Here is a 26,061-nt window from a genome sequence, read left to right as displayed (position 1 = left end):
TAATCTCTGATTACGTGAACCTGAAAGCTGTAAACATGCAGTCACAGATTAATCTTGTTGCCACAATACTTGCATGTATACTTAGGCCTACTAACTGATACTTACGAACTATCGCTTAGATCGAAGAGCTTAGAAGCACGCCTATATTAAAGATTTACATTTCGGCTACTGAAAAAGCCTACATCTAGGCCTAATTATGTAATTCAATTGGTAAGAACACGAGAATCACAAGAACAAACACACAATTTGTAGGCCTGTAACGCAATAAAACAATTCAATAGCCCAAACTGTAGGGGGATTGATTGTATGCACCATACTCCCACCAAAAATGAAGGGGGATGTATCCCCCATCCAATAGGGTCTACGCCCCTGATTACACGTCTCTTAAAGATTTTCAAACTGCCGTAAAATGGATACCGTAAGTAGAACTGTGAACTTTCGGGAAAAGGAAAGAGACGTGGATAACTAAGATAAAACAAAGTGTTCTATATTTGTGGGAAGAATTTCGTCATCACAGAAGATAAGAAAATAAATATTGTTTTTAGTAGCGTTGAAACTTTCCCATATATAATTTTTCTGTGGAAAATTAGATAAATACCTTCAATTTGGATAAGGTATAGTTCTATAGATATACTACTCCACTGATATTGAATTATAAAGAACTGGCGGCTTCAAGAGTAAAACGATCAAACTGAAATATTGAATGAAAAGTAACCTGATTTCAGAATATTAAAAAGCCGAACGAATAATCATCAGCAAAGGCAGTGACAAAATGTAATTGTATAAATGGGGTGTGGGCTGTTCCATTCCATAATTTATTCGTTCGTTGTAAAAGTACCAATGCTATACACGGTATTAATTATCATTTTTCATTTAGTATAGGCTTCACGTATTCTACAGCCGACTTATTCACTTAGGTGGGTCCTGAGTTGCGGCATATAATACGGTAAAATTGTAATGACTGTAAAACACCAGCATTTTAACTCGCCTGAGTTCTCCATTCAATAACTTTTTCATCGAAATTAGTCTAGTCAGCTCTAGTCAACAAATTGTGACACGAAAAATATAATAGAGATAATTTTCTACCTGCCAGACGATACTTAAGTCAGTAAATGTAGGCGCATATCTAGTTTTTGCATACTAATATTGTTAAGATACATCAAGGGCTTTAGTGGCCATTAAAATAAATGGAAGACGTCTCTTCCACTTTGATATTTATTTGGTTATTTCAAGTTTGGTGTATTTGGCATCTGAGACAAATACTTCGATTATTACTGTGCGATTTTCCAGACATGAGCTCTTCTGGTGTTATCTGTGTAAATTAATATTCAGTATTATGAAAGTAGTTAAGCTATCAATTTTTAGATTCTCATCAAAATTGCAATCATAGTAAACTTTAATTCTTCATAAGGATTTCCTATGCCAAATATGAATATTTTTTTAATAATCATTAGTCCTGTTTGTCATTGTTTTAGTGCAGCGTTACACAAAAGTTAGCTACCCTGCTTTCACCGCGGAAATGTATCTTCAATTCTAACGTTGTACGTCCTCAGACTTATAGCTGAGCCTTTCTGCGACACCGCTGATACCTTCGTATTTGCATATATGGCAACAAATTAAAATAAGAGCCTTTATAGACCTTAAAGTAATATTAACATAATATCTATAGCGTCATTCATTTTCAGTTGTGAAAACATTGACTGCCGTCTTATATATGAGAGTAAGGGGGTTTAGATATAATGAGAAAATTGTTGTATCTACAGTGTAAGTAAAGTCGATATCTTAAAACAAAGGTTTACTACTACTTGAAAAATAATGTTTTGTCATTGGTTGTATTTTAAAAAATAAAACAGTTGATAAGTTGAGTTGTTTTTTTTTCAAATTCATACTTTCGACGTTCAGAGATTTAAATTCTTAAAGGTAGATTATTATTGTATCAAATTAACGAAATAAATTAATTAATTTCTAGTGCTGCTAGGCCTATTTATGTTAGTAAGTCCTTTCTTACGTATGCGATGAACACTTTCCACTCCTTTCTTTTATGTACTATGAATACATTCCACTCTTGACTCTATTCATATATATTTAAGTGAATCTCTATGAACACTATAGAATGGATAAATAACTTAGATTTAGTCGATTTTTTTGAAAATAACTTATATTAAACTGTGTTAAATATTGTACTGTATTCTCGAGTGGAAGATAAAATAACATTGTTGTATGTAAGAAAAACAACTAATTCCCACCTTCCAGACACAATGATCGCCACAGTTTTCAAAAAGATAGGTGAAGACGCCTGTCCTAAAGGTCAACGATGCTAAGGAGGCCATCTGGACAAGAAAGAGAGGGACACAGTGGTGGTCATCTCATTATGGACGGTCCTTGGGACCGTCTTAAAGACTTTTTTTTATAATTTTGTTTTTAGAACGATAGTTGCGTTGTAAAACATGAAGTATTAAATATTTTAGATTTCGGCCAATAAAACCTGTACACAATAAGGCTAAGTTTTAAAATAGTTTAAAACAAACATAAATTACACAAATGTGATAAAAAACAACTTTATGTAGGAGTCCCTCTATACAATACATAAACATAAACAGAACAAATTTCAAACGCATAAGCTAAGAGCAAAATGACAGTTTTGCCCGAACAAGTAGTTAATACAAAATGGTATAAGTTTATCCTTGAATATTTATCTTCTTGTTTTAGGGAGTTGGAGTCAATAAAAAACTAGTTTTATGTATTTCATTAAAAACATATTTAGAAGGGATAAGTTAGAAATGCACCTTAATTTTGTAACTAAACCTGTTTATATGAAATATGAGCAGAAAACCCACAATATTGTGTTTCTTTGTGATCAATGCATTGAAATAAGTAACAAACAAACTGTTCAAGTATGTTTTTAAACATTTTTGTTCGCGGTTGTAATATTTTTAAATAGTTTCTTGTTACTGAAAAAATCTGACAACAGAAATGAACAAAAACAATCACTATTCAAAAGCAAATGGTTTATGACACCTTTATCTTCGCTGAGACTCTCTTAGAAATCAACCCCTGTGTCTTGCACTTTTAATTTACTATGACTTCTCCGGAAACCAACTCTTGTTTCCTGGAGTTTCTTGTCTTTACTGTTACTTTCCTTAGAAACCAACTCTTGTTTCCTGGAGTTTCTTGTCTTTACTGTTGCTTTCCTTAGAAACCAACTCTTGTTTCCTGGAGTTCTTTGTCTTCACTTTTACTTCCTTAGAAACCAACTCCTTTGGCATTGGGCATTGTTTCTTCACTGTTCCTCCCCCCAGAACCAGTTTTATGTCTTGTATATTCTTTTCTTTACTATTTCTTCCCCAGAAACTAATCCATATATTTTAGGCATCTCGTATTCTCTATGACCTTTCCAAAAACCAACTTCTGTGTTTTGTATGTACCAGTATTACCTGTTACATCTCCTTAAACAATTTTCTGTGGTGTGGAATTTCTTGTCTTCGGTGAGACTGCCCCCCCCCAATTAACTTCTTTGTTCTTTACTTCCTTGATTTTACTACTATAAACTCCTGTGTCTTGGATTACCCTGAATATAATATGGCTTTTCCACTAAACAACTCACGTCTTTGGAAACCATTGAGTTCACTGTAACTTAACTAAAAGCCAAATTAATGTGCTGCAGAAATATTCAAATTCACTGATTTTTTTTCCAAAACAAAATCCATGCAACATTGGTTAATGTCTCTTTCTAAGCATCTTTCATTTCTTTATTTTTTTGCATTGGTGAAGATTGTTGTATATGTATTGTTTGGAATAACGAAGTGTTGACTACCATATTACATAATATTATGGGACTGTAAATATATATATAGACAACTAGCTCAATAATTATTGGTTACAATTATTGCTAATAGGCGATTTAAACCAGCACTATTAAACAATAAGGGCCCGGCATGGCCAGGTGTTTAAGGCAATCGACTCGTAATCCGAGGGTCGCGGGTTCAAATTCCCGTCACACCAAAACATTCTCGCCTTTTCAGCCGTGGGGACATTATAATGTGATAGTCAGTCCCACTATTCCTTGGTAAAAGAGTAGCTCAAGAGTTGGCCCTGAGTGGTGATGGCTAGCTGTCTTTCCTCTAGTCTTACGCTGCTAAATTAGGGACTGCTAGCGCAAATAGCTCTAGTCTAGCTTTGCACGAAATTCAAAACAAACAATTAAACAATAACGAATTTATAATAATTTAATGCATTTATTTCCTTTCCTGGTTAGTTATCTATAATCATAATTGATTGAAGCTCATGGTAATACCACTCATGAAGCACTCGGATATTCCATCTATCAAACAAAATCAAAAACGCTTAAGTTAAAGAATTTGATCATAAAAGAGAATCAAACAAACAAGGGTGTGGAAGTGGGTTCTTAAACCTACAACGTCTCACCTACTACTGTTATTCGCTGTCTGCAGTCCGATTCGGAAAAGTAGTTACCCTTAAAGATATTTAAATTGTAAAACTGTAGACATTTTTTGTGGTTTTGTTTCTACTTTTAAAACTTAAATACCTTCAAGAGTAACTGCCTTCCCACATTTTGCTGCAGACAGTAGGAGGTGAGACGTTGTAGGTTTAAACACTCACCAATCACTCTTGTTTTGATTTTCCATGATGGTTAACTTCTTTAATTTCGTCGTCTTGGAAATAAATGTGTGTATGAGTGTACGAGATCACTGGTTAGTAGACTTTTCTTGATTATCAGGGCCAGAACTAGTGATGCTACCTGATCTACGAAGATTCTCTTCATTTCTCTTGTGGACAAGAAAAGAACCAAATGAATCAACAACAACAAAAAAAAAGACGGAATGAAAAGAAAAAGGTGGCGTTGTTTTTCTTTATGATAGAAGATGTTTAAATAACGCCACCCAGTACAGTTGTATGGATTATTACCATGATCAGAGCAACGTTGTTAGGCCCTCTCTTTCTCCGTCCCTGACCACAACTCAAAAATAGAACTAGCATTAACCAAATGTGGCACCAAAAATCAATGTTATAAGCCAGCTCGTTAAAATAATTGGAACAATTTTGGTAGCCCAAAAGTTCTTTGAACACATTTTCAGAGAAGAGAAATATTTAGTTTTGTCACAGATCTTACTCAATACATTTAATACATCAGCATTTTAAATAATGTAAAATATCTAAAACAAATGTTGAGGAACTGTAAAGCTTTTGTCCACTCAGACAAGGAGGTCAAGACACCTGTAATAATTATAGAATTTTTATACCACTCTTTTCAAGACTAATACAGTACTTGTCATAACGTTAGGATTATTTTAACACATTTCTAGAGTAGCACATTAAAAAAAGTGAAAAGTTTATTATAATCCTAGTATTCTTTGAGAACACTTTTAGACTAACAAACTAAACATAATGAAAAGCCTGTTATAATCTTAGCTTTCTTTGAGCACACTTCCTAGACTAGCACATCAAAAAAAGTGAAATGTTGTAGGAATGGTTGACTACTCTTCCTCTAGAACATTAAGAGAAGTGAAACGTTGTAGAAATGGTTGACTACTCTTCCTCTAGAATATTAAGAGAAGTGAAACGTTGTAGAAATGGTTGACTACTCTTCCTCTAGAACATTAAGAGAAGTGAAACGTTGTAGAAATGGTTGACTACTCTTCCTCCAGAACATTAAGAGAAGTTAAACGTTGTAGAAATGGTTGACTACTCTTCCTCTAGAACATTAAGAGAAGTGAAACGTTGTAGAAATGGTTGACTACTCTTCCTCTAGAACATTAAGATAAGTGAAACGTTGTAGAAATGGTTGACTACTCTTCCTTTAGAACATTAAAAGAAGTGAAACGTTGTAGAAATGGTTGACTACTCTTCCTCTAGAACATTAAGAGAAGTGAAACGTTGTAGAAATGGTTGACTACTCTTCCTCTAGAACATTAAGAGAAGTGAAACGTTGTAGAAATGGTTGACTACTCTTCCTCTAGAACATTAAGATAAGTGAAACGTCTCTTATAATCGTACGATTCCTTAAGCACACTTATCCACTGACAGAATTCTAACTTCAAATTTTTCTAATCGCACTTGATATGTTTAAGTTCAAACCTTAAAGTTGCAAGACATTCTGCTCTACATTTTAGTTGTAGACAGATATAAATATCAAACTGAGATCAGATATTGAGGTAAAAGGTTTTTCCTTTGTATCAACACATTTTTCATTGCATGGTAAAAAATACAAACTATTTTTTCTGACATGACATCTTTTGTAAAAAATCAACTAAGCCAAAAGAGTTATCACTTCAGAGAAGGAAAGGAAAGACGACAAAATCTCGCATATTTTTCTTTTTCCTGTGATTTCTTTATGCAAAGACAGGGTATAACACTTGTTTGCGATTTATTACAGCGTAACTTGCTTTCTTTAAATCGCCTCAAACGCACACTTATCACAAGTTCACGGATTATTAAGCTTAGTCCGTTTCGAAATTTATTGTTGATTTGATAACGATACACTTCGTTTCTTTTTATTCCTGTCATAATTAACGTTATATATTACATTAAACTCTACCAGTTCTTTCGAATTTTTTACATACTTTTCGCTTAATGACAAGTTCGTCAAAATTTTCCTATTGGAGAATAGAGTTAATATTCGCGTTATATCTTATCTTAAAGAACATATATATTAAAGTAAACACAGCGGACACGCAGGACCTTAATTACTGGCTTTACACTTGTTATAGTTAAAAGAAAAAATCGACATCTTTTGATTTACTGCATAAAGGTAGTAATGAGTTGTTTGGTAAATCAGAGATACTTATTTCTGATCACGCTAATGACAAGGACTGTGATCAGAACTTTCTTATGTGTGTGTCTTTTGGGTCGAACTTGACCTAATGGTTAGCATATCGGGGCCGTGGTGTGACACGTCCAAGGCTCAAGCCACAATATACAAATAAAACCGTGAAAATCAGTCCCACAGTTCAGTTAGCTGTAGCGGATGAGTTCAGATGATGTAATTGCTCTTTCTCAATTTGGTCAGTAGTTCAAAACTAAGAATGGTTATGCCTGAGCTTTGAAATTTCTTACTTGACTCGTTAGATCATGAATTATTTAAGGTGCCTTAAGCTTGAAAATCCCTTATACATCTGTCTACTTTTTTATAACAGTGCAAAATATTTTACGAACAAATGCAACATTTAGCCTAATGATAGATAACTTCGAGAACCTTTCCTGTCCATACCTTCTCATCACGAGAGTCTAAGAATTTTAGAAAATTAAAATGAAATACCACCCTAAACTACTAGGTGTAAAAAGCTAAGTAATGTCTAGCTACTTCGTTGGAAGTGCCTAAAAACAAACCCATAATTAGAAAAGTTAATGATTTGAATATGTTACTTTTTACAGCGAGGATGATGGTAAAACGTATTTGAACACATTTTAATTCTATCTCATCATCTGTTTCCGTTTGGTGAAGTGTTTAGCACATATCAATTAAAGTCTATTAAATACATATCCGAATTTCGAAGGCACACTGAGAATTACGTGAAATGTTAAACTGATTTCCAGTACTTATAAATTGTTTTGTTTGAAACATACAAATTTTATAATATTCTAACATCATGTGTATATATGTGTGTAAGGTAGTACAACAATAGAAAATATATATGGTACTGTTCTAATATCATACATTATGTACCCTTATGTGTCCCAAATAAAATTGCTGTATTCTATGAGCCTCTTAGAAAAACATCTATGCTCAATCAAACTGACCGAGATACTCTGTATTGAATCCTATTCAAAATATAATAGCTTACCATTAAATTACTAAAGCATATTTGTTAGTCTACCTATTTATGAATTGTATAAAAAGCATATTACAAATGTAAAGATACTGAATAAAGACCCTTATAGATCTGACATGACTAGTAAAGCTTTTGAACATAAACCTTTATAGATCTGACACAACTGGTAAAGATTGTGCATTTATATGCTGACACGACTGGTAAGTATTGTGAATATAAACCCTTATAGATTTGACACGACTGGTAAATATTGTGAATATAAACCCTTATAGATTTGACATGACTGGTAAATATTGTGAATATAAACCCTTATAGATTTGACAAGACTGGTAAGTATTGTGAATATAAACCCTTATAGATTTGACACGACTGGTAAATATTGTGAATATCATCTCTTAGGTATCTGACGTGATTGGTAAAGACTGTGAATATACACCCTTATAGACTTGAAACGACTGGTAAAGATTGTGCATATAAACATTTATAGAGCTGACACGACTGGTAAATATGGTGACTATAAGCCCTTATAGATCTGAAACGACTGGTAAAGATTGAACATATAAACCTTTATAGATTTAACACAACTGGTAAAGATTGTGCATTTATATGCTGACACGACTGGTAAATATGTGAATATAAACCTTGATAGATCTGACATGTCTGGTAAGATTTGTGAGTATTAAATCTTTATATTTACCTGATCATTAATAAGGATATATGTACGTAAACCTGTAGTAAAATTTTGTACAAGTATTGCCTTATTCTCTAGCTAATTATGAACTATTAATATCAGTGAACGTCGAGAGACGTGATATAGACACTAAACTGTCACAACTGGCTTAAGAAGATACACACTACACGTTGTAATAACGTATGTTTAGGTTTAGGATGATACAGACTCCATATTATGATAACGTATATTTAAGTTTAAAATGATACAGACTGCAATAACCTGGCTTTGGGTTTAGAATGAAAAAGTCTTTACTATGTAATAACCTGGCTTTAGAATGAAACAGTCACTTTACTACAATAATTTACCTTGAGTTTTAAAATGATATAATCACTTCACTATAATAACGTACCTTTAGGTTAAGAATGATACAATCACTTCACTATAATAACGTACCTTTAGGTTAAGAATGATACAATCACTTTACTATAATAACGAACCCTTAGGTTTAGAATGAAAGAGTCAGTTCACTATAATAACGTAAATTTAGGTTTAGAATGACACAATCACTTTACTATAATAACGTACCTTTAGATTTAGAATGAAAAAGTGAATTTACTATAATAACGACCATTTAGGTTTCCAATGAAAGAGTAATTTTACAATGATAACGTATATTTAGGTTTAAAATAAAAGAATCACTTTGTTTTAATAAGGAACATTTATGTTTAGAATGAAAGAGTCACTTTACTCTAATGATATACCTTTAGGTTTAGAATAAAATAGTCACATTACTATAATAACACTTATTATAATAAACATAAAACATATTTATGTTTAGAATGAAAGAGTCACTTTACTCTAATGATATACCTTTAGGTTTAGAATAAAATAGTCACATTACTATAATAACACTTATTATAATAAACATAAAACATATTTATGTTTAGAATGAAAGAGTCACTTTACTCTAATGATATACCTTTAGGTTTAGAATAAAATAGTCACATTACTATAATAACATATCTTAAGGTGTAGGATGAAACTGTCAGTTTACTATTATAACGGATACTAGGGTTTAAAATGAAAGAGTCACTTTACTATAGTAATGTACCATTAGGTTTAAAAGGAAACAGTAACTTCAAATTAATGACGTACCTATAGGTATAGAATGAAACAGTCACTTTACTATAATAACGTACCTTTACGTTTAGAATGATACAATCACTATTCTATAATAACGTATATTTAGGTTTAGAATCATACAGTCAATTTATTATAATAACGTATTGATAGGTCTAGAATGATATAGTCAATTTAGCATAATAACGTACTTTTATATTTAGAATGATACAATTACTTCACTATGAAAACGTGTCTTTAAGTTTAGAATGATACAGTTACTTTACTACAATAACGTACCTTTAGGTTTAGAATGAAAGAGTCACTTTACAATAATTACGTACATGTAGGTTTAGAATGGAAGAGTCATTTTGCTATAATAACGTACATTTAGGTTTCGAATGAAAGAGTCCACTTACAATAATAACGTACATTTAGGTATGGAATAAAAGAGTCACTTTAGTATAATAACGTACATTTAAGATTAGAATGAAACAGTGACTTTACTATAATAAGGTACCTTTAGATTTAGAATGAAACAGTCACTTTACTATAACAACGTACCATTAGGTTTGAAATGATTCTGACAATTTATTATAATAACGTGCCTTCATGTTCAGAATGAAATAGTAACTTTACTATAATAACGTACATTTCGGATGAGAATGAAATAGTCGTTTTACTATAATAACGTACATTTATGGTTAGAATGATACAATCACTTTACTATAATAACGTACAAATAGGTTTAGAATGATACAATCACTTTACTATAATAACGTACCTTTAGATTTAGAATGAAAAAGTGAATTTACTATAATAACGACCATTTAGGTTTCCAATGAAAGAGTAATTTTACAATGATAACGTATATTTAGGTTTAAAATAAAAGAATCACTTTGTTTTAATAAGGAACATTTATGTTTAGAATGAAAGAGTCACTTTACTCTAATGATATACCTTTAGGTTTAGAATAAAATAGTCACATTACTATAATAACACTTATTATAATAAACATAAAACATATTTATGTTTAGAATGAAAGAGTCACTTTACTCTAATGATATACCTTTAGGTTTAGAATAAAATAGTCACATTACTATAATAACACTTATTATAATAAACATAAAACATATTTATGTTTAGAATGAAAGAGTCACTTTACTCTAATGATATACCTTTAGGTTTAGAATAAAATAGTCACATTACTATAATAACATATCTTAAGGTGTAGGATGAAACTGTCAGTTTACTATTATAACGGATACTAGGGTTTAAAATGAAAGAGTCACTTTACTATAGTAATGTACCATTAGGTTTAAAAGGAAACAGTAACTTCAAATTAATGACGTACCTATAGGTATAGAATGAAACAGTCACTTTACTATAATAACGTACCTTTACGTTTAGAATGATACAATCACTATTCTATAATAACGTATATTTAGGTTTAGAATCATACAGTCAATTTATTATAATAACGTATTGATAGGTCTAGAATGATATAGTCAATTTAGCATAATAACGTACTTTTATATTTAGAATGATACAATTACTTCACTATGAAAACGTGTCTTTAAGTTTAGAATGATACAGTTACTTTACTACAATAACGTACCTTTAGGTTTAGAATGAAAGAGTCACTTTACAATAATTACGTACATGTAGGTTTAGAATGGAAGAGTCATTTTGCTATAATAACGTACATTTAGGTTTCGAATGAAAGAGTCCACTTACAATAATAACGTACATTTAGGTATGGAATAAAAGAGTCACTTTAGTATAATAACGTACATTTAAGATTAGAATGAAACAGTGACTTTACTATAATAAGGTACCTTTAGATTTAGAATGAAACAGTCACTTTACTATAACAACGTACCATTAGGTTTGAAATGATTCTGACAATTTATTATAATAACGTGCCTTCATGTTCAGAATGAAATAGTAACTTTACTATAATAACGTACATTTCGGATGAGAATGAAATAGTCGTTTTACTATAATAACGTACATTTATGGTTAGAATGATACAATCACTTTACTATAATAACGTACAAATAGGTTTAGAATGATACAATCACTTTACTATAATAACGTACAAATAGGTTTAGAATGATACAATCACTTTACTATAATAACGTACAAATAGGTTTAGAATGAAAGAGTCACTTTACTATAATAACGTTAATTTAGTTTTAAAATGAAACATTTAGTTTACTATAATAACGTACCTTCAGGTTTGGAATAATATAGTCACTTTACTATAATAACGCATATTTAAGGTTCAGAATGAAATTGTCTTGTTACTACAATAACGTACATTTATGTTTAGAATGAAAGAGTCAATTGACTATAATAATGTACCTTTATGTTTAGAATGAGACAGTTACTCTACTATAATAACGTACCTTTAGGTTTAAGTTGATACAGTTACTTAACCATAATATCGTGTCTTTAGTTTAAAAATTAAACAGTCACTTTACTATAATAACGTATTTTTAAGTTTAGAATGATACTGTTACTTTATTATAACAGAAAACATTTATGTTTAAAATAAAAAGGCACTTTGTTTCAAAAACGAACATTTATTAGAGTGAAATAGTCATTTTACTATTATAACGTTAATTTAGTTTTAAAATGAAAGATTTACTTGACTATAATAACGTCCCTTTATGTTTAGAATAAAATAGTCACTTTGTTTTAATAACGAACATTTATGTTTAAAAAGAATGAGTTACTTTACGATAATAACGTAGCTTTAGTTTTAGAATAAAAGAATCACTTTATTATAATAACGTATATTTAGTTTGAGAATGAGTGACACACTTTACTATAATAACGTCCCTTTAGATTTAGAATGAAAGAATCACTTTACCATTATAACGTACATTTAGGTTTAGAATGATACAGCCAATTTATTATAATAACGTATTTTTAGGTCTAGAATGATATAGTCAATTTAGTATAATAACGTACTTTTATATTTAGAATGATACAATTACTTCACTATGAAAACGTGCATTTAAGTTTAGAATGGTACAGTTACTTTACTACAATAAGGTCAATTTATGTTTGGAATGAAAGAGTCAATTCACTGTAATAACGTATATTAAAGTAGAGAATGAAAAAGTCACTTTATTATAGTAATGTACCTTTAGGTTTAGAATCAAACAGTCACTTTACTATAATAACGTACATATCAGATTGGAATGAAATAGTTACTTTATTATAATAACGTAACTTCAGGTTTAGAATAAAAAGGTTGCTTCACTATAATAACGTACATTTATGTTTAAAATGAAACAGTAAGTTTATTATAATAACGTGCCTTTAGGTTTAGAATGAAATTGTCACTTTACAATAATAACGTACATTTATCTTTAGAATGAGACAGTCACTCTACTATAATAACGTATCTTTGGGTTTAAAATGAAAGAGTCACTTTACTATAATAACGTATCTTTAAGTTTAGAATGGAAGAGTCATTTTGCTATAATAACGTACATTTAGATATCGAATGAAAGAGTCCATTCACAATAATAACGAACATTTAGGTATGGAATAAAAGAGTCACTTTAGTATAATAACGTACATTTAGGTATGGAATAAGAGAGTCACTTTAGTATAATAACGTACATTTAGGTATGGAATAAAAGAGTCACTTTAGTATAATAATGTACATTTAGGTATGGAATTAAAGAGTCACTTTAGTATAATAACGTACCTTTAGATTTAGAATGACACAGTTAATTTACAATAGTAACGTACATTTAAATTTAGAATGATACAGTAACTTTACTATAATAACGTACATTTAAGTTTAGAATCAAATAGTGACTTTACTACAATAATGTACCTTTGGATTTAGAATGAAATAGTCACTTTACAAAAGTTACGTACATTTATGGTTAGAATGATACAATCAATTTACTATCATAACGTACCTTTAGATTTAGAATGAAACAATCACTTTACTATAATAACGTAGAATTAGGTTTAGAATGATACAGTCAATTTACTATAATAACGTACTTTCAGGTTCAGAATGAAATTGTCTTTTTACTATAATAACGTACATTTATGTTTAGAATGAAAGAGTCACTTTGTTTTAATAACGAACATTTATGTTTAAAAAGAATGAGTCACTTTACTATAATAACGTAGCTTTAGGTTTAGAATAAAAGAATCACTTTACTATAATAACGTACATTTAGGTTTCAAATGAAAGAGTCACTTTACAATAATAACGTACATTTAGCTTTAAAGTAAAAGAGTCACTTTGTTTTAATAACGAAATTTATGTTTAGAATGAAAGAGTCACTTTACTATGATGACGTACCTTTAGGTTTAGAATAGAATAGTCACATTACTATAATAACATACCTTAAAGTGTAGAATGAAAGGGTCAATTTACTATTATAACGTATACTTAAGTTTAGAATCAAAGAGTCACTTTATCATAGTAATGTACTTTTAGGTTATGAATCGAACGGTTACACATCTATAATAACGTACCTTTAGCTTTAAAATGATATAGTCACTTTATTATAGTAACGTGAATTTAGGTTTACAATAAAATAGTATAATAACGTACATCTAGGTTTAAAATGAAAGACTCACTTTAGAACATACACGTAGTTTTAGGTTTAGAATGATACTGTCACTTTAATATAATAACGTACATTTATGTTTGGAACGAGAGAGTCACTTTACTCTAATAACGTACCTTTACGTTTAGAATGATACAATCACTTTACTATCATAACATACCTTTAGATTTAGAATGATACAATCACTTTACTATCACAACGTACCTTTAGATTTAGAATGGAACAATCACTTTACTATAAAAACGTACAATTACATTTGGAATGATACAGTCACTTTACTATAATAACTTTTATTTATGTTTGAAATGAAACAGTAAATTTACTATAATAACGTACCTATAGGTTTAGAATGAAATAGTAACTTTACTAAAATAAGGTTAATTTAGTTTTAAAATGAAACATTTAGTTTACTATAATAACGTACCTTTAGGTTTGGAATAAAATTGTCACTTTATTATAATAACGTATATTTAAGGTTCAGAATGAAATTGTCTTTTTACTATAATAACGTACATTTATGTTTAGAATGAGACAGTCACTCTACTATAATAACGTACCTTTAGGTTTAAGTTGATACAGTCACTTTACCATAAAATCATGTCTTTAGTTTTAAAATGAAACAGTCTCTTTACAATAATAACGTACATTTAGGTTTAAAATACAAAAGTCACTTTGTTTTAAAAACGAACATTTATGTTTAGAATGAAATAGTCATTTTACTATAATAACGTCAATTAGTTTTAAAGTGAAAGATTTTCTTTACTATAATAACGTACCTTTAGGTTTAGAATGAAATAGTCATTTTAATATAATAACGTGAATTTAGGTTTACAATGAAATAGTATAATAACGTACATCTAGGTTTAAAATGAAAGAGTCACTTTAGTACCTACACGTAGTTTTAGGTTTAAAATGATACTGTCACTTTACTATAATAACGTACCTTTACGTTTAGAATGATACAATCACTTTACAATAATAACGTATTTTTAGGTCTAGAATGATATATTTAATTTATTATAATAGCGTACCTCTATATTTAGAATGATACAATAACTTTACTATAATAACGTACATTTAGGTTTTGAATGAAATAGTCAATTTACTATAATAACGTTAATTTAGTTTTAAAATGAAACATTTACTTTACTATAATAACGTACCTTTAGGTTTAGAATGAAAGAATCACTTTATTATAATAACGTTTATTTAGGTTGAGAATGAAATAATCACTTTACTATAATAACGTATATTTAAGTTTAGAATCATACAGTTACTTTATTATAATAACGTTCATTTATGTTTAGAATTAAAGAGTGACTTTACTATAATAAACCTTTAGGTTTATAATGAAAAAAATCACTTTACAATAATAACGTACATTTAGGTTCAAAATGAAAGAGTCACTTTACTATAATAAAGTACCTTTAGATTTGTAATGAAACATTCACTTAATTAAAATAACGTTCCTCTAAGTTTAGAATGATACAGAGTCTTTACTATAATAACATACTTTAAGCTTTAGGATGAAACAGTCAATTTACTAAAATAACGTAGTTTTCGGTCTTGAGTGTTATATTCAATTTACTATAATAACGTACTTTTAGATTTAGAATGATACAGTCACTTTACTATAATAACGTACCTTTAGGTTCAGGTTCATTCTGTGAATTCACTGTAATAACGTATATTTAGATTTAAAATGAAAAAGTTACTTTACTTTAGTAATTTTCTTTAAATTCAAAATAAAACAGTCACTTTACTATAATAACGTACCTATAGATTTAAAATGAAACAGTCAGTTTATAATAATAACTTTCCTTTAGGTTTGGAATGATACAGTTAAGTTACTATAATAACGTACTTTTGGGTGTAGAATGATACAGTAATTTTACATTAATAACGTGCATTTAAGTTTAGAATCAAACAATTACTTTACTATAATAATGTAGCTTTAGGTTTAGAATGAAAGATTCACTTTAGGATAACAAGAACATTTAGGTTTAGAATGAAAGATTCACTTTACTGTAAAAACGTACGTTTACGTTTAAAATAATACAATCACTTTACTATAATAACGTACATTTAGGTCTAGAATGATATATTCAAATTCTATAATAACGTACCTCGAGATTTAGAATGGAACAATTACTGATACAATCACTTTATTATAATAAAGTACCGTTTCTTTGGAATGAAATAATCACTTTAATATAATAAAGTACCGTTTGGAATGATACAGTCATTTTACTATAATAACTTACCTTTAGGTTTAAAGTGAAAGAGTCACTTTACTATAACAACGTACATTTAGGTTTCGAATGAATGAGTCACTATACTATAATAACGTACATTTAGGTTACGAATAAAAGAGTCACTTTTCAAAAATAACGTTCCTTTATGTTTAGAATGAGATGGTCACTTTACTACAATAACGTACCTTTAGATTTAGAATAGAAGAGTCACTTTATTATAAAAACGAACATTTAGGTTTAGATTAATACATTCAATTTACTACAATAACGTACCGTTAGGTTTACAATGATACAGTCATATTACTATAATAACGTACCTTTGATCGAAAATTAAACAATCACTTTACCATAATAACGTACCTTTAGGTTTAGAATGAAAGAGTCATTTTCCTATAGTATTTTTTTTTAAATTTAGAATGAAACAATCACATTACTCTAATAACGTACCTTCAGGTTTAGAATGATACAACCACTTTACTATAATAACGTACATTTATGTTTAAAATGATACAGTCACCTTAATATAATAACGTACATTCCAGTTTGGAATGAAAGAGTCACTTTCCTATAATAACGTACAATTAGGTTTAAAATATAACAGTAACTTTACTTTAATAACGTACCTTTAAGTTTAGAATTAAATAGTCACTTGACTATAATAACGTACATTTAGGTTTAAAATCTAACAGTAACTTTATTTTGATATCGTACTTTTAGGTTAAGAATGAAATTGTCACTTTACTATAATAACGTACATTTAGGTTTAAAATGAAATAGTTACTTTACTAATATAACGTACATTTAGGTTTAGAATGAAAAGTCAGTTTACTATAATAACGTATACTTAGGTTTAAATTGATACAGTCATTTTATTATAATCACGTACATTGAGATTTGGAATGATAGAATCACTTTATTATAATAACGTACTTTTAAGTTTATAATGAAACAGTTTTAACTTTCCTATAATAACGTACCTTTATATTTAGCATGAAACAGTCACTCTATTACAGTAACGTACCTTATTAACGTTTAGAATGAAAAAAATCACTTTACTACAATGACGTACATTTAGATTTAGAATGGAAGAGACACTTTATTATAATAACGTATCTTTAAATTTAGAATGAAAGTGTCACTTCACTATAATAACGTACAATTATATTTAAAATGTAACAGAAACTATTCTTTTATAACGTACCTTTAGGTTTAGAATGAAATTGTCAGTTTATTATAATAACGTATATTTAGTTTTAGAATGAAACAGTCTCTTCACTATAATAGCGTACATTTAGGTTTAAAATGTAACAGTAACTTTACTTTAATAACGTATCTTTAAGTTTAGAATTAAATGGTCACTTTACTGTAATAACGTACATTTAGGTTTAGAATGAAAGAGTCACTTTACTATAATAACCTACCTTTAGGTCTAGAATGAAATTTTCATTTTACTATATTAACGTACATTTAGGTTTAGTATGAAAGAGTCACTTTACTATAATAACGTACATTTAGGTTCAAAATGAAAGAGTCACTTCACTATAATAACGTACCCTTCGGTTTATAATGAAACAATAACTTTACTATAATAAAATACCTTAAGATTTGTAATGAAACATTCACTTAATTAAAATAACGTTCCTCTAAGTTTAGAATGATACAATTTTTTTACTATAATAACATACTTTAAGGTTTAGGATGAAACAGTCAATTTACTAAAATAACGTATATTTAGGTTCAGAATGAAAGAGTTACTTTACTATTGTAATGTACTCTTAGGTTTAGAATGATGCAGTCAACTTACTGTAATAACGTATTTTTCGGTCTTGAGTGTTATATTCAATTTACTATAATAACGTACTTTTAGATTTAGAATGATACAGTCACTTTACTATAATAACGTACCTTTAGGTTCAGGTTCATTCTGTGAATTCACTGTAATAAAGTATATTTAGGTGTAGAATGAAAAAGTTACTTTACTTTAGTAATGTTCTTTAAATTTAAAATAAAACAATCACTTTACTATAATAACGTACCTATAGATTTAAAATGAAACAGTCAGTTTATAATAATAACTTTCTTTTAGGTTTGGAATGATACAGTTTAGTTACTATAATAACGTACCTTTGGGTGTAAAATGATACAGTAATTTTATATTAATAACGTGCATTTAAGTTTAGAATCAAATAATTACTTTACTATAATAATGTAGCTTTAGGTTTAGAATCAAACAATCACTTTACTTTAATAACGTACTTTTAAGTTTAGAATGAAATAGTCACTTTACTCAAATAACGCACATTTAGGTATAAAATGTAACAGTAACTTTACTTTAATAACGTACATTTAGATTTAGAATGAAAGAGTCACTTTACTTTAATAACGAACATTTAGGTTTAAAATGATACAGTCATTTTATAATAATAACGTACCTTTAAGTTTATAATGAAACAGATTTAACTTTCCTATAATAACGTACATTTATGTTTAGAATGAAAGAGTCACTTTACTTTAATATCATACTTTTAAGTTTAGAATGAAATTGTCACTTTACTATAATAACGTACATTTAGGTTTAAATTGATGTAGTCACTTTACTATAATAGCGTACATTTTTAGCTAGAATGAAATTGTCACTTTACTATACTAACTTACATTTATGTTCAGAATGAAATAGTTACTTTACTATTATAACGTACATTTAGGTTTAGAATGAAAATCCAGTTTACTATAATAACGTACATTTAGGTTTCGTATGAAATAGTCACTTTATTATAATAACGTACATTTAGGTTTAAAATGTAACAGTAACTTTACTTTAATAACGTACCTTTAAGTTTAGAATTAAATGGTCACTTTACTATAATTACGTACATTTAGGTTTAGAATGAAAGAGTCACTTTACTATAATACCTACCTTTAGGTTTAGAATGAAATTGTCACTTTACTGTAATAACGTACATTTAGGTTTAAAATGAAGTAGTCACTTTACCATAAAAAAGTACATGTCAGTTCGGAATGAAAGAGTCACTTTATTATAATAACGTACATTTAGGTTTAAAATGTAACAGTAACTTTTCTTTAATAACGTACATTTATGTTTAGAATGAAATTGTTAGTTTATTACAATAACGTACATTTAGTTTTAGAATGAAAGAGTCACTTTACTATAATAAGGTTGATTTAGATTTCAAATGTAACAGTAACTTTACTTTAATAACGTAACTTATGTTTAGATTAAAACATTTTATTTACCACAATAACGTACTGTTAGGTTTGCAATGATAGTGTCATATTACTATAATAACGTTCCTTTATGTTTAGAATGATATAGTCACTTTAGTAGAATAACGTCATTTAGGTTTACAATGAAATAGTCACTTTACTATAATAACGTACATTTAGGTTTAAAATAATACAATCACTTTACTATAATAACGTACATTTAGGTCTAGAATGATATATTCAATTTCTATAATAACGTATCTCGAGATTTAGAATGGTACAATTACTGATACTATCACTTTATTATAATAAAGTACCGTTTGGAATGATACAGTCATTTTACTATAATAACTTACCTTTAGGTTTAGAGTGAAAGAGTCACTTTACTATAATAACGTTCATTTAGGTTTCAAATGTATTAGTAACTTTACTTTAATAACGTACTTTTAAGTTAAGAATGAAATAGTCACTATACTATAATAACGTACATTTAGGTTTAAATTGATGTAGTCACTATAATATACTAACGTATATTTATGTTCAGAATGAAAAAGTCACTTTAATATCATAAAACTTTAGGTTTAGAATGAGAAAAATCACTTTACTATAATGACGTATTTTTATGTTTAGCAGGAAACAGTCACTCTATTATAATAACGTACCTTTAGGTTTAGAATGAGATGGTCACTTTACTACAATAACGTACCTTTAGATTTAGAATGGAAGAGTCACTTTACTTTAAAACGTACATTTAGGTTTAAAATGTAACACTAACTTTACTTCAATAACGTACTTTTAGGTTTAGAATGAACTTGTCACTTTACTATAATAACGTACATTTAAGTTTAAAATGAAGCAGTCACTTTACTTTAATAAAGTACCTTGAGGTTTAGAATAAAATTTCAGTTTACTATAATAACGTACATTTAAGTTTAGAATGAAATTGTCACTTTACTATAATAACGTACATCACGGCGACTGTACGAGAAGTGTAACCTGACGATGACCGAAGAAGGTCGAAACGTTGTTCGCTCTTCTATGTAAAGTGTTTTCTCAGCCAAAACGAGCCGTTTTTGCATATAAACGTATACTTAGGTTTCGATTGATACAGTCATTTTATTATAATCACGTACATTTAGATTTAGAATGGTAGAATCACTTTCCTATAATAACGTACCTTTATATTTAGCATGAAACAGTCACTCTATTATAGTAACGTACCTTATTAACGTTTAGAATGAAAAAAATCACTTTAGTACAATGACGTACATTTCGATTTAGAATGGAAGAGTCACTTTATTATAATAACGTACAATTAACTCTAAAATGTAACAGAAACTATTCTTTAGTAACCTAACTTTAGGTTTAGAATGAAATTTTCAGTTTACTATAATAACGTACATTAAGGTTTAGAATGAAAGAGTCACTTTACTATAATAACGTACATTTAGGTTTAAAATGTAACAGTAACTTTCCTTTAATAACGTACCTTTAAGTTTAGAATTAAATGGTCACTTTACCATAATAACGTACATTTAGGTTTAGAATGAAAGTGTCACTTTACTATAATAACGTACATTTAGGTTTAAAATGTAGTCATTTTACTATAATAACAAACAATTATATTTAAAGTGTAACAGAAAGTATTATTTAATAACGTACCTTTATGTTTAGAATGAAATTGTCAGTTTATTACAATAACGTACATTTAGTTTTAGAATGAAAGAGTCATTTTACTTTTATAACGTACATTTAGGTTTTAATTGATGTAGTCACTTCACTATAATAGAGTAATTTAGAGTTAGAATGAAATAGTCACTTTACTATACTAACGTACATTTATGTTCAGAATGAAAAAGTCACTTTAATATTATAAAACTTTAGGTTTAGAATGAGAAAAATCACTTTACTATAATGACGTACCTTTATCTTTAGCAGGAAACAGTCACTCTATTATAATAACGTACCTTTAGATTTAGAATGAAAGAGTCACTTTATTATAATAACGTACATTTAGGTTTAGAATGAAACAGTCACTTTACTATAATAACGTACATTTAGGTTTAAAATGAAATAGTTACTTTACTATTATAACGTACATTTAGGTTTAGAATGAAAATTCAGTTTACTATAATAACGTACATTTAGGTTTCGTATGAAATAGTCACTTTATTATAACAACGTACATTTAGGTTTAAAATGTAACAGTAACTTTACTTTAATAACGTACCTTTAAGTTTAGAATTAAATGGTCACTTTATTATAATAACGTACATTTAGGTTTAAAATGTAACAGTAACTTTTCTTTAATAACGTACATTTATGTTTAGAATGAAATTCTGAGTTTATTACAATAACGTACATTTAGTTTTAGAATGAAAGAGTCACTTTACTATATTAACGTACATTTAGGTTTAGAATGAAAGAGTCACTTCACTTTAATAACGTACATTTAGGTTTAAAATGATACAGTCATTTTATTATAATAACGTACCTTTAAGTTTATAATGAAACAGTTTTAACTTTCCTATAATAACGTACATTTAGGTTTAGCATGAAACAGTCACTCTATTATTATAACATACCTTATTAACGTTTAGAATGAAAAAAATCACTTTACTAAAATGACGTACCTTTAGATTTACAATGGAAGAGTCACTTTACTATAATAACGTACATTTAGGTTTAGATTAATACATTCAATTTCATACAATAACGTACCGTCAGGTTTACAATGATACAGTCATATTACTATAATAACGTACATTTAGGATTAAAATGTTAGAGTAACTTTACTTTAATAACGTACATTTAGGTTTAGGATGAATGAGTCACTTTAATATAAAAACCTACATTTAGGTTTAAAATGATAGTCACTTTACTATAATAACGTAGATTTCGGTTTGGAATGAAAGAGTCACTTTACTATTATAACGTACCTTTAGGTTTAGAATAAAAGAATCACTTTACTATAATAACGTACATTTAGGTTTAAAATGCAACAGTAACTTTACTTTAATAACGTAATTTTACGTTTAGAATGAAATTTTTAGTTTAGTATAATAACGTACATTTAAGTTTAAAATGAAATTGACACTTTATTATAAAAACGTACATTAAGGTTTAAAATGAAGTAGTCACTTTACTACAATAATGTACATTTACGTTTAAAATGAAGTAGTCACTTTACTATAATAGCGTACATTAATTGTTAGATTGATACAGTAACTTTTTTATTATAATGTGCCTTTAGATTTTGAATAAAACTGTCTTTTTGTTGTAATAACGTTCCTTTAAGTTCAGAATGATACAGTCACTTTGGTAGAATAACGTACATTTAGGTTTAGAATGAGATAGTCACTTTACTATAATAACGTACATTTAGGTTTAGAATGAAACAGTCACTTTACTATAATAACGTACATTTAGGTTTAAAATGTAAGAGCAACTTTACTTTAATAACGTACATTTAGTTTTACAATGAAATTGTCAGTTTACTATAATAACATACATTTAGGTTTAGAATGAAAAAGTCACTTTGCTATAATAACGTACCTTTAGGTTTATAATGAAACAGTAACTTTCCTATAATAACGTACCTTCAGCTTTAGAATGATAAACCACTTTACTATAATAACGTACCTTTAAATTTAGAATAAAATAGTCACTTTACTATAATAACGTACATTTAGTTTTAGAATGAAATTGTCAGTTTAATATAATAACGTACATTTAGTTTAAAATGAAGTATTTACTTTACTATTATAACGTACCTTTAGGTTTAGAATGAAGAGTCAGTTTACAATAATAACGTATATTTAGGTTTTGATTGATACAGTCACTTTTTTATAATAACGTATTTTTAGGTTTATAATAAAACAGTAATTTCCTATAATAACGTATATTTAGGTTTAGAATGAAACAGTCACTTTACTATAATAACGTACATTTCGGTTTAGAATGAAAAAGTCACTTTACTATGATAACGTAGCTTTAGGTTTAGAATAAAAGAGTCACTTTACTATAATAACGTACATTTAGGTTTAAAATGTAACAGTAACTTTACTTTAATAACGTACCTTTAGGTTTAAAATGTAACAGTAACTTTACTTTAATAACGTACCTTTACGTTTAGAATGAAATTTTCAGTTTAGTATAATAACGTACATTTAGGTTTAAAATGTACCAGTAACTTTACTTTAATAACGTACCATTAGGTTTAGAATGAAATTTGCAGTTTACTATAATAACATACATTTAGGTTTAGAATATGACAGTAACTTTACTTTAGTATCGTACTTTTAGGTTTAGAATGAAATTGTCACTTTACTATAATAACGTACATTTAGGTTTAGAATGAAACAGTAATTTCCTATAATAACGTACATTTAGGTTTAGAATGAAACAGTAATTTCCGATAATAACGTACATTTAGGTTTAGAATGAAACAGTAATTTTCTATAATAACGTACATTTAGTTTTAGAATGAAATTGTCATTTTACTATAATAACGTACATTTAGGTTTAGAATGAAAGAGTCACTTTACTATAATAACGTTCATTTAGGTTTAGAGTGAAACAGTCACTTTACTATAATAACGTACCTTCAGGTACAGAATGATACAACCACTTTACTATAATAACGTATATTTAGGTTTAAAATGTAATAGTAACTTTACTTTGTTATCGTACTTTTAGGTTTAGCATGAAATTGTCATTTTATTATTATAACGTACATTTAGGTTAGAATGAAAAGTCAGCTTACTATAATAACGTATATTTAGGTTTAGATTGATACAGTAATTTTATTATAATTACGTACATTTAGATTTAGAATGGTAGAGTCACTTTATTATAATAACGTACCTTTAAGTTTATAATGAAACAGTTTTAACTTTCCTATAATAACGTACATTTAGGTTTAGAATAAAACATTCACTTTACTATAATAACGTACCTTGAGGTTTAGAATGATACAACCACTTTACTGTAATAACGTACGTTTAAGTTTAGAATAAAATAGTCACTTTACTATAATAACGTATATTTCATTTTGGAATGAAAGAGTCACTTTACTTTAATAACGTACTTTTAAGTTTAGAATGAAATAGTCACTTTACAATAATAACGTACATTTAGGTTTAAAATGTAACAGTAACTTTACGTTAATAACGTACCTTTAGGTTTAGAATGAAATATTCAGTTTACTATAATAACGTGCATTTAGGTTTAGAATGAAAGAGTCACTTTCCTATAATAACGTACATTTAGGTTTTAAATGAAGTAGTCACTTTACTATAATAGCGTACATTTAGAGTTAGATTGATACAGTCACTTTACTATTATAACGAGCCTTTAGATTTTGAATAAAACTGTCTATTTCTTATAATAAGATTCCTTTAATTTTAGAATGATATACTCACTTTAGTAGAATAACGTACATTTAGGTTTAGAATGAAATAGTCACTTTACTATAATAACTTACATTTATGTCCTGAATGAAAAAGTCTCTTTACTATAATAAACCTTCAGGTTTAGAATGAAAAAAATCACTTTACTATAATACCGTACCTTTATGTTTAGCATGAAACTGTCACTCTACTATAATAACATACCTTTAGGTTTAGAATGAGATGGTCACTTTACAACAGTAACGTAACTTTAGATTTAGAATGGAAGAGTCACTTTATTATAATAACGTACATTTAGGTTTAGATTAATACATTCAATTTCATACAATAACGTACCGTCAGGTTTACAATGATACAGTCATATTACTATAATAACGTACATTTAGGATTAAAATGTTAGAGTAACTTTACTTTAATAACGTACATTTAGGTTTAGGATGAATGAGTCACTTTAATATAAAAACCTACATTTAGGTTTAAAATGATAGTCACTTTACTATAATAGCGTGCATTTAGAGTTAGATTTATACTGTTACTTTATTATTATAACGTGCCTTTTGATTTTTAATAAAATTTTCTATTTATTATAATAACAATCCTTTAAATTTAAAATGATATAATCAATTTAGAAGAATAACTTACATTTATGTTTAGAATGAAATAGTCACTTTACTATAATAACGTACATTTATGTTCAGAATGAAAGAGTCACTTTACTGTAATAAATATTTAGGTTTAAAATGAAAAAAATCTCTTTACTATAATAACGTATCTTTATATTTAATATGAAACATTCACTCTACTATAAAAACGTACCTTTAGGTTTAGAATCAGATGGTCACTTTACAACAGTAACGTAACTTTAGATTTAGAATGGAAGAGTCACTTTATTATAATAACGTACATTTAGGTTTAGATTAATACATTCAATTTCATACAAAAACGTACCGTCAGGTGTACAATGATACTGTCATA

General features: G+C 28.1%; 1 pseudogene across 1 annotated transcript in view; it reads right to left on the bottom strand.

The window, feature by feature from the left end:
- LOC143240516 (potassium/sodium hyperpolarization-activated cyclic nucleotide-gated channel 2-like) overlaps positions 1–26,061 on the bottom strand; it is an 85,864-nt pseudogene that overhangs the window by 14,149 nt on the left and 45,654 nt on the right. Inside the window, exon 3 of the transcript XR_013021796.1 lies at positions 2,247–2,330. The product of XR_013021796.1 is annotated as a potassium/sodium hyperpolarization-activated cyclic nucleotide-gated channel 2-like (transcript). The remainder of the gene's footprint in view (positions 1–2,246; positions 2,331–26,061) is intronic.

The sequence above is a fragment of the Tachypleus tridentatus genome, chromosome 13 (genome assembly GCF_004210375.1).
Source record: "Tachypleus tridentatus isolate NWPU-2018 chromosome 13, ASM421037v1, whole genome shotgun sequence".
NCBI lineage: Eukaryota > Metazoa > Arthropoda > Merostomata > Xiphosura > Limulidae > Tachypleus > Tachypleus tridentatus.
The sequence above is the reverse complement of the archived record's forward strand: the minus strand, read 5'-3'. Positions and strand labels throughout refer to the sequence as shown.